The following is an 11,867-nucleotide window of genomic DNA, read 5'->3' on the forward strand; positions in this document are numbered from 1 at the left end:
CACCTATCTTGCACCAGTGCTTGGTTCTGACTCTCCCACAGTGAGTTGTCCAGCAAATAAGGTGATTTTCCCTTGATGTTTGCATTCTAGTTTATAAATGCTTAAAGCAGCAGGAGATGGGCTTAGAGCTTTTCCAGATTAAGTGAAAGACAAATATGAAGCATAGTAAGCTTCCTATTTTTCTAAGCAGCTGCTGTTGCATTAGTTGAGACATGTTCTTTTGCTTCAATCCAATTACCCCATATATTTTTAGGTCTCTTTAATTCAGTATAGCAGCTGAAAAGGGGGAGAGGTAACTCCACATGGTATGTTTAGCTCATTGCAGGCCTCACCAATGGTGAGTTTAGACTTCAGTCTGATAATTTAGACTTCATGTTCCCTAAGATTTCATTCCTATAATTAGGGTACCTTCCCCTTTAGCTAACACACATATGCTTTATTTTTATACTTCACTTTCTGGATTAAAAAGTTCAGGATCAATTAGATTCATATGGAGCCTTCTCCAAGCATAATTCAGATGTCTTGTAGCTGGCTTTGGATTAGAACTGTCTTGCCAAAAGAATAATTCCACTGAAATAAATGTATCAGTCACTTTTTCATTCCCTAATCTTTACCTAAAGCTTTTGCTTATTTCAGACTGAACGTGGGTATATTTGGCAGGAATCATAGTCAGTTCAGAAGTTCAGAAGAAACTGAAACATGCAGGATCTTTAAGAAAAAAAAAAAAGTATCTCCCACAGATGCCAAATGCTAAAGTGTTTACCGAATAGCAACAAAATTTCTTAAGTGCTAAAAGCCCACACTTAAGAAACACAGAGAAGAAACTCATTATTGGTATAGAGAGAAGTTGTTTTCCATGGACAGGAGAAAGAAGTTTCCAAAATTACATATTGCTGTATATATGTTTTTGTCCTCAAATGCAAGCTGACCAGAATACAACAGAAATCAGCTTCAGAGCAAACTGAAACAAGCTGAAAGTACACCAGGAGTCAAAACCAGGGAATAACTCCCGGAGATGCTATGCAGCATGCTGTTACCACAGCAAGAAGAGAAAACTCAGGCTGCTATCATGAACTGACAGTATGGTTCTTTGTGCTAGTACAACCTTACAGTTGCTGACCCAAGAGCGGAGACTACATTTCTGAGCCTGTGGCTGGTTTATATGGATATCTGTGAAACCAGAGCATCAATGCTGTAAGGAAAAACAATGATTAAGGAGGTCAAGCTGGGTAAGACCCCTGGGGATATGTTCGCAGCATGAACTACAAGAACACGATCAGGCATTTCAAGTTACTAATGAGATGTGCTTCTGATATGTTTAAACAGTACTGATTTATTATTTTTTTAGCCCTGTAGTGTTAAGAACCAGGCTGAAATGATGTGGAGGAGAGTGGAATTATGTTTGAGCAGTTCATTAACATCAGAGAAATAGTGCACTGAACAAAATACTCTTAGTAAAATACATCCTTGCTTCTTGTTGTGCAGTAAAGTAGTCACGTCAGGCAATCCTACGGTGGGCAATATGGACCTTCTCCATGGGCATCAGACCACTGAAGCTACCAGATCTGTTCTTAATGCTGAAAGAGCAAGAAAATTATTGAATGTCACCTGCACAAAGTCCTGACTCAGTAAATCAAGAGTGTTGGAGAAGAGAGAACATGGGCTACCACAAAGGTCTGCAAAATCCTATGTGAGCAGGTGCACAGGGAAGGGTTTTCTCCTTGTGCAGCAACAAGGCAACTGTAAGCAGAACTGCAGGCGATGCATTTGGAGCAAACAAATGGAAAAGACTATAGCTTTCTTGTGCAATGCATAATTAAGCTGTGGATTGCATAACTAGAGGTAGTTGTGCATGCCAGAAATGGGAATCAATTAAATATTGGTTCTGATTCAGGTAAGCCTCATCGTGTACTGTCAGGGAGAATATTATGGGTGCATTACACAGTGCATGCTTGACCTATTCTCAGCTATTTCTCTTGGCATCCACACTTGGCAGCCCCAGCTAGCCAGGGATGGATGCAGACAGACTCCTGCTAGCAAAAATTACACAGCTGAGGTTCTTCCATTTGAGAATTTAGAGAGAGCTGCACATCTGGAGCGTGAAGAATTAACTTCGCCCTAGACAACCCACCTTCCAGGACTATGGTGTCTCCTTTACCATGCCAACAAAAGGCTACGGGTTAGAGAGACCTTTGGGCTGACCCTGCATTGCAGCAGCAATGCTTGAGTTTGCTTCTGAAAAGTGGGCCCTTGCCTTGTTAGTGTTTCCTCTCTTATAAAATAGAAGTCATTCTTTCGCCTCTGTGCAGTCAGCCTGTTATCTGTAGAATGCTTTCAGGAGCTAAGATGAAAGCATATTCTAGATGCATGAATTATTACTTTTATTGTTGGGCATGGTTATTCTGTTGAGGCTTTTTTCCAGCTGAAAATGGATTTGACTGAAAGGAAATCTCCTTTTGCAAGAAAGCTTTACTGGTGGAAATTATTGTTAACTCTGGGTAGCATAGAAAACCAATGAATATTTTTCTTCTAAAAAAAATGGATTTTGTTTTTTGAAAACTGATTTTTCCAAAGCTTAAGTTTTGGATTTTAACAAATACTCTGTTTGTTTATTTATTTTTCGTAAATTGCCTCAATTGCAGTTTATCAATTTCCTTAGGTATCAGCAGAAAATTTTAAGCTGTCCTTTCTTCAAGAAAGCACACTTTCAGACCAACCGAGACTTTCAGTAAATATCTGCTTTGTGCATAATACACATCTGTCTTCTTTTCAGCTCAAAAATATTTCTGAACCAATCATCAAACTTCTGAAAAATTTCTATAATACTGTATTTTGACATACCGGGACTAAGATCCTCATCTGTTCAGGTTTAGGTCATGTGGCAAGATTACTTGCCTTGACAGATTGCAAATGAATTTTGTGTTTCCATAGTTCAGTAATAAAAGTCATTTATTTAATTTTCTGATACAAGCAACATGAAAATATGTGTTACTATCATGTTGGAATGCCTCAAAAAATGAGGTAAAGGAAAATGAATTGTTGAGCTTTATTTACATTAGTCCTGTCCATTTTTCTCTCAAATGTTAAGCTGTTATTAGGAGTACTTGTTTTTGCCTATTGCATTGTCTTATTAACAGATAGAGGTATTCATTTTCTTGACTTGCACAAACTCTTGCCATTTTACTTCTCATTTTATAAGAACACAGCAACTTAAGCAAGTGGAAAGACCTTTTCCTTACCTGCCTTCTGCTTGGTGATTTGGAAATGCAAACACTCTTGAAGAACAAAGCAAAATGAGACTAGTGTTGGAAGAGATGTGGATGCAGTTCTAAGCTTCTGTCTCAGCAACAGTCTTGACAACCAGGAGCTGCATCTTCAGTGAAGGAAAGTGTGTCCTCTTCTTCTTCAGACCATGGTGCTGGAACAGGCTGCCCAGAGAGTTGTGGATGCCCCGTCCCTAGAGCTGTTCAAGGCCAGGTTGGATGGGGCCCTGGGCAGCCTGGTGTAGTATTAAATGTGGAGATTGGTGGCCCTGCATGTGGCAGGGGGTTGGAGATTCATGATCCTTGAGGTCCCTTCCAACCCTGGCCATTCTGTGATTCTGTGATTCATGGTGCCCCTCTCAAGGGGTGTCAGGACAACAACTTGTGTGACCATAAAACCTGGGAGACATCTCCCAGTGGAGTCAAGGCTGGAAGCCACTCCATCATGTTTAGCATTAGCTGAACACAAAGGCTGGCCTTGATACAAAGAAGTGGAAGTCACCCTACATGGCTCTCTTGCATCCAGAGTATTACTCTTTGGTACACTGTTTAGTGAATCTGAACTACAACAGTATGACATGCCTCTCCTTTACTTGGATTGTTTTGTGTCATACTGCTGTGATGAGTATGCAGAAGCTTTGCTGTTTTGTATGCTCTTTTTCACACAAAAGCATGCTCTTTCATACAGCCAATAAATGCAGCATGAATTGGATGGATCAGGTGACCTCAGTGTAATGTAACCTGTGAAACTGCCTGAATGCTGTGGTTGAATTGTCTGGAGAGCTTGACATGAAGAGTTTTGCTATTATAACCAAACCTCTTTGCCAAAGGAGTTAAACCATGGAAAAGTTTAAGTCAAAATCTTCTTCGGTTTGATGATCACCAACTCTGATGGCACTTCCATGGGGGGGGAGGAAAAAAAAAAAAAAAAAGAAGTCCCAAAACATTTAATACATTGCTCAATTAGTAAAATTAAAAAAAAAAAAAAAAAAGTGAATTCTGTTTCCAGCTCCGTGTGATTAAGCATTGGCAATGAATTGAAGACTCTAGATACATCCATGCTCATTTATAGATTAAGCCTGAACACAGGAGAGGATACTTGGAAAGATGCTGAAAGCATTTGTTTTATTCCCCTTGGGAGTGCAATTTTGCAAGGCAGCTCAGAGATTCTTGGCTGAGTATATGCGGTGAGGCACTCAGTGTCCTTGGCTCCCTGTCAGGTGAGAGGTGTTCTGGGTTTGCATGTGCCTCTGCTTTTAGAAGTGATCTGGGCAAGGAAAAGAAGAAGGACAGTTCTCTGGAGCCATTACAGCCTTTTCTCTATGTGCATGTTTGGGCACATTTTAAAGCCTTTATTTCCCCAGCCACGAAATCTTCTTTGAGTGGTTTCATTCTGTCTTGTAAGTGCTCCATTTAGGGCTTTTCCAACATGTATTTACAAGCCCATATGGGTGTGCTGAGGATCCAGCTGGAGAATAGGCTCTGCCATAGCAGTTCCTGGCCCTATTTTGTTGTGAACATCTTGTTTCTCATCGGGATTTGGAGAGAGCAAGAGCATAGTGGGAAATGACATCCACAATTCCCAGTGACATGGACAGAAGCTGGATGCCTGAATGTCCTTTGAAGTCTTCCTCTTCCTGTGGAATGAGCATTCTCTAAATTTTCTCTGCTAGTAATTAAGCCATGCAAACTCCAACAACACACTGCTGTCATTTTATGCTCCCTCTCTCTGCTCACTATTATCATCTGAGAGAGCCTTTATCCAAAAAATAGATTAAATTAACCTGTTCTGTTTTATATTTGTGGCTTGCTTAGTTAAACACGTTTCAACTGATGAACTGTAGCTTGTTAAGCAACAGCAATCCTTTGTCCATACTCTGGTAGATTTTTAATTGCCTGCTAAATTAATCTGTTTTCCCACCTTTTCTTACTTCCCTTTGACATTCACATTACAAGGTAACAATATGGCAATTATTTTTAAAAATAATGAAATGACTTTGCCTGTGAGGCACTGTCTCAGGGGCTCAAGCAACATAGAATACAATGTAAGAAACACTGACATCCTGCAAAGTAAGGGAGAAAGGTATGGAAAGAATGTGAAAGTAATGAGCCTGTAAATGCACCACACGCTTGATTTAAGAAGGGAGGAGTCGTCCTGATGTCAGCTAAGGCAGATGTGAACCTGAAGATCGCAGGAGTACAGGAGCATATAGTTTTTGCGTTTCACAGCTAACACACGGATAAGGGAAAGCAAATACCTTGATTACCCTGCCAGTAGGGCATGATGTTGCACTAGCAGGTATCTCTTCGTCCCTAATTGTGACAGCAAGGACAAGAAAGTGGAAAATGTTATCTGTGGAGTGACAGCTCACTTGCAGGGCGAACACCTGCCTAACGGTGCTCAGCCTCATGGCCAAGCAGTCCATCACTACAAACTCAATTTACGGCTGTTGTCTACTGATGTTGTTGAGAAGAAGGAGAGGTGGCACCAGCACCCTCTGAACGGTGTGAGCCATGCATAGGAGACAAGCTGAGCTTGAAGTGGAGGAGTACACCATTAAGCCACCCTCTTCATTTTATGAGGTAATCTCCATTCTGGTCTCGACAATTCCAGTAGCTTAAGTCAGTGCTTCCATACCTCAAAGTTGGTATGGTCTGTTGTGTGAGCGAAGCATTTTGCCTTGCAACCTCTTGCATCACCATTCTCTCTGCACATGCAGCCTTGACTATATTTTTAAATTTTCTATTTGAAAATATCATATTTAAAAAAAAGAATCTGGATTGTTTCCGGACTCTTGTCTTTTCTGCCCCGTTTCTGTATTTCCTGCCACCATCTCAGCTCTTCCCAGATTGCATCCAAAAGTACATTAGTGCTGGGATCTTCAACCTTCTTTGGCACATGGGTAGTTGTACTGACAAAGCAGTACACTCTGTGCAACACTGAGGTATCCCTGTCAGCCCTGAAAACAGTTTAAATTTTCATCTTGTATGGCCGAAAGCAATCCTGGAGCATCTTGCAAACAAGTGGTGGCAGCTATTCAAGAAGCAAAGGAACGCTTATGCTAAACAGTGAGAGGTATTCAACATTTAGTGTAGAGGGTGAGATGCATGGAATGAGGCTTTACCCTAACAATTTTCCTATAGAGCAGTCAGGCTGCTGAAGCACATTCATTAAAATTTAAGTATGTCACATCCTGGAATTGTATCACGGCTTGTAGCTGTTCCATTTCTTTTCTGTCTTACCACACATGCTTTCAGACTGCACTTCTGTACAACCTGAGAGACATCTGCTGGTGGAAGGCATTGTAGCATTTTGATGAGTACAGGGTATGAGACACAGCCAGCCTGGACAGTAATGACAGAGATGGCAGTCACATCACACATGTCAAGCAATTCAGGTTAACAGAAGACTTGTAGGTACAGAGATAGACACCCATTCCAGCTCAACCAACTCCTTAATTGTGTAAGTGCACATTTTGCACACACAATTGCTGCTCTAATTTGGACAGAGCTGGGTGCATGCAGCCTACAGCATGTTCAGGCTCACGCTTATGCAATTATAAGCTACTCTCTGGCAGATCTGAAAGACTTATAGCATAGGTAAGCAATAGAATTTATTGTTTCTTTTGGTAAAAGTAGGGACTGCTTCTTATTTCCTTTCCAAAGAAGAAACAATCAACTACATCAACACTTACTGTCTTTACAGATACAGTGCTAACTCATTCTGGCAAATGACCTATTTCTAAAGCTGTCAAATTTTGTCTTCTCCCAAGCTAGGAAGATATGATGACTAAACAGTACCGTGGTCCTGGCTGACAGAACAAAAACCTTACATTTTATCTTCCACACCTAAGTTGCATGTTACATCAGTACAAAATAGGTAAGGTGAAAGAAAGCAATCAGCAGTAATGTAGGCTTAGAGGTTTATGTGCATGTGTGTTTAACTGCTACTTCTAAGGAGGAGGTCAGCATCAGAATAGAGTTGCATGTGATTTAAACTGTGTGCAAACTACACATAATCTAAGTTGCTTGTAACTACTAATTTCTCTCACATGGCTGTTTTAATATTTAAAATATGGTCAACCTATCTCCAACCATACGTGCTTGGAAAAGTTCTGTTTTGAAATTTGATGATGAAGAAAATTTGACTGAAATTTGATGAAGACCAGAAATCTGCACTATCAGAAGGACAGACATGGAGATGGCTCTTGAGGACAATGCCAGCTCCATAGAACCATCCCTACAGCATGTTTTCAAAACAAGTCTCCTCCAGACTGTGAGTATCTAGAAATGAGCTTGTGAAAACTTGTCTCCAGCAGCCCTTGTGCATCCCTGGAGTTGGCAAAATACTAGTTACAGTCACCTTCTTTGTGTCTTGCTGTATGCACATAAAATTTGCCACGGTTGAGGTCTGTCTTTTGAGAAGCTCCAGAGGTAACTGCCTAGAGTTGACTTACAGGGCTAATGTCAGAAGGAATTAGCATTTCAGCAACTCCTTGGCCAACTCCATGTCAGTATTAAAATAGCTGACTGCCTTATACATCAGCTGGCCCTACCTAGGAGGAACAACTCAAAGGTTTTTAGAAGCAGAATAGTTATCATTCTTCCATTACTTCCTGCCAGAAAGTTCTTCTGGCCCTGAAGTTTTCAAAGGAATGAGTGTCTTTATTTTTCTCTTTCCATCTGTCTCTATTTATAGCTTATGACTATTGGAAAATATGTGACAAGAAACTGGGAGAGGAATGGATTTTAAGGCTTCAAGCTCAAATATTTTCTAGGGAAGCCTGAGTTGTTCTTGGTGAAAAGGACAAGCTGACAGCAAAGCCTGGAGAGGGAGGCGGGTGCCGTGTGTAAAGTACACGTCTGAAAAGGGAAAGTGATTACTTTCAGGAATAAATCAGGAGAAGCAGAGGGATTCCCACCTCTTCAAGAGTTCATCTGGACTCCAGAAGTCTCCCTTGAAATTCCTTTTCAGATATAATGAAACTCAGCAGCCTTTGTTTGTGGCCAGATTGAGTGCTCTTTCTCCCGTTGATTAGCACTGTTGATGCCAGAACTTAGAGCGTGAGAAAATATTACTCAGCATCAGCAAGAAACACTCATTTCACATAAATACAACTAAGCTGTGTTCCACTGTCTCCCTCATTTTCCCATAATTATTTCGCCCACTGATGACTGCATGCTGTAAGTAAAACGGCTGGATCCCCAGCTGGAGCAGGCTGGCAAAGTTGGTTCAAAGTCCTCGAAGTCAAAAATGTTTTTCCAAGGTAATTAGCACGGAGATATCCGGCACTTGTCCTTCAAACTTGGAGCTGCATGAACATTATCTCAGTATAGTCAGGAGCAGTGCTTCCACTGACTCCAGCAGCAGTGGGCCTTACGTCACTGCTGCTTAACTAAGACCCTTTGGATCACTTCACTCTCTACATGTATGTGCCAGATGTGATTATTCCATTGCTTGCTATTCGGGTTTTCTCTGCAAATGGTATTTTACCTTCACCGTCTCATATTCCACCAGGATCTGATTTGAAATGCATTGGCTTTATTTACAGTCATTAACACTACTCATTCCTCCTGCTCCTAGTAATTTTTGAACAGGGTGTGAAACTACTTGTCCCAAAAGTGTGGCAGTACTTTACCCGAGACCTCACTGTAGGCAATGTCTAGTCAATACATTTCTGTGTGGCTCCAAAGTTGCTCAGCATTTTGTCTCGAAGTCATCCCTCCCCTCTGCCAGGAAAAAAAAATATAAATAAATGAAAAGAAGAAAGAGCAAATCATGGTAAACAAGCTTAAAATATGTCTGCATCACAAGGCTCATTTATAATGTGGCTGACAAGGCTAGCTGATCCCAGAGAAGATGGAGAACAATGAAAGTAACTTCCTACTGCTGTTATGTCACTTTGATTTCCATGTGTTGGTGAATGCTCTCACTTTAGGTACTGGTTATGCTTCCTTGTTCGCTTTAATTAGAGGCAGCTCTAGTTCTGTGTCACTCTCTGGAATGGTATCCCGAAAAAGTGGGGTGTGTATGCGTAATGTATCACCTGTATGTGCACAACAGCTATTTGATGTAAAAATCAAAGTGTTGCCCTGCAATACTGTTTTAAGTACTCAAAATAGACGACCAAATGCTGCTTTCAGTAAGTATCAGCCGAGCAGACGGTGTCAGTGACAGATAAATTTGGCCTAATGCCTGTTTATTGTGATACTTGGTATTTTTGGCTAACTACATAAACAAATATTGCGGTATTACTCTTGGCAAACAGCATGAATACCACTCTTGCTTTATTCTCTTTGTTTCCACAAACATTTTATGGCAAGTATTCATCACCAAATAAAATATGAGCCCATATACACTGCAAAACCCATTAGGTCATGTATTCTGGCACTTGGTTAGGCTGCAAGGTCTGCCACAAACTTGGCGGAGCTGTACACAACACTGACAGCACTTCCCAAGCAGTGCAAGTCAGATGTCCTTCCTCCTTCACACATGTCCTTGGTGTAGTGAGTGATGGTGCTGTCCGAGTCCTAAACTTATTCACCTAACAAAGACCCCTGAGGAAAACGTTGGTTTTTTTTTGCTAAGATTTTTTTTTTGCTGTGATTTTTTAAAGAGTGTATACAGCACTGTTCCATTTGTAACCTATTTTCTACCCACCAACCAAGGCATTCTGGTTATCCCAGCATGGCCCTAGCACCCTGGGTCTCAGGAACCGAAGGACTGCTGCAGTTGTTGGTAATGCAGCGATGCCTCCTACCCACCCTCTCTCTTCAGCCCCACTGCTAACACCTCAAGCACCATTGGTGCCATCGATGCAGTCTCTTCTCGGAAGATCTCTCTGGAAAGCCTGAAACTTTGACTTCTCCATCAATATTTCATTCTGCAGATGATGGCTCTGGCATACGTTCTTTAGTTATTAGAGCAGAAGACAAGTGGTTGTTTTTTCTTTTTTTTTTTTTTTTTTTTTTTTTGTGCATGCTGAATCTCCTTTTCAAGCAATGCCTTGGGGATATGAACAGGAACTTGACTGCAAGTCTCTTTTGATTCTGAAACTCCCACTGACTGATTGATAAATAGGAGACAGTCACCTTAATATACCTGTGGATATGACACTCAATTCTTCTCAATTCTTGGAAATTACCATGTGCTAGAATTCCAGATGGGCTACATGCACAATATATCTTAGTTTTAACCTTCCACCTTTGTACTAAGCTAAGGCAAATCCTAATGACTGGAATCATTACTGTATTCCATGCATGTACTGCGTTATTTTCAATGTTTTTCAGTGTCTGAAACAGCATTCAGGTTGGATCTCAGGAAGAGTTTCTGTTCAGGAGCGATGCTGTAGTGGCACAGGCTGCCCAGGAAGGTGGTGCAGTCACCGTCCCTGGAGGTGTTCAAGAACCATGTGGATGTGGCACGGTGGGACGTGGACAGTGGGCACAGTGGGATGGGCTGTAAGCTGGACATGGTGATTTTAGAGGTCTTTCCCAACCACAGTGGTGTATGAATCTATTATCTAATCAGTGGAAGGACTCAATCCAGCAGCAGATTGATGATGAGGCCAGAAGTGACTGCAGGCAATCCAATGGCCAGGTCAGTTTTGCAGCAGTTGCAGTGGGTGGGTAAGCAGCACCCTGTGCTGTGTAGTGACACAGAACAGAACTTAAACAAGAAATCATGCATTAAGGATCTCAAAAGATGGATATGATGAGAAAGTATTTCCCAGTAGTTCCTGATGCCAGGGCTCTGCTTGAACACGGCTACTGACTGCCTGTAGACTTCCAACAAGTCAGACACTTGAACGCAGACTCTGCTAATTCCCTGGTTCTCCAGTTGTGCTGGATTAAAGCTTAAAAATTATCTTTGTTTAAGTATCCTGCAAGAATGGTGTTGGTGGGAAACAGCCTACTTGGCTGAGGTCCCCCACGCTGATCCCTTGTCTACTTTGGCTGACCTCTGCAGAACTTGCTTTGATAGAGTGCTCCCTCCTCCCCCTAAAAAATGCCATCTGGAAGGCCCGGCAGCAGCGACGCGGAGCGGCGCGGGGCCGAGCGGTGCCCGGGGTGCCCTGGGCACGCTGACCGGGCTGCGGATGCTGCAGAACCCCGTGTTCGAGGCCGCTCTTGGCAGCAAACGCGACCATCACCGGGTGCGGTGCAGATGAACTCTTCGGGACAAATGCACTGAGTTGGGCGCCCGGGCGGCTACAGCCTGAGGAGGACGGATATTGTGTGAATCGGTGGTGTCTGAGACAAAGAGAGGCGGAGGTGGGGCGGGGAAATATGAGGTCCGGCGCGCGTGGAAGCCCGCCGCGTGCTGCGGCCACCGCTCGGTTTTGAACTTTGGGACGGAAGACAGGAAAACTTCTGAGATTGGGATTTCGTTGGGGGCGGTGGAGGGCGGCGGGAAGGGCAAAAGGGGGCACTTTCCATCCCCCGCGGCCTCCCTGCGAGGCCACGCCTCGGGAGCGGCCCCAGCCCCCTCCCCGCTGGGCCGGGCCGGGGGGCGGCAGCGCGGGGATCCGGGAGGAGGGCTGCGGGCGGGGGGCGGGAACGGAGCGGGGGAGGGGGGCGCAGGAAGGCGGGCGCGGGAAAGCG

Source organism: Lagopus leucura, unplaced genomic scaffold, assembly GCF_019238085.1.
Source record: "Lagopus leucura isolate 7727_CA_CO unplaced genomic scaffold, USGS_WTPT01 Super-Scaffold_810, whole genome shotgun sequence".
NCBI classification, from domain to species: domain Eukaryota; kingdom Metazoa; phylum Chordata; class Aves; order Galliformes; family Phasianidae; genus Lagopus; species Lagopus leucura.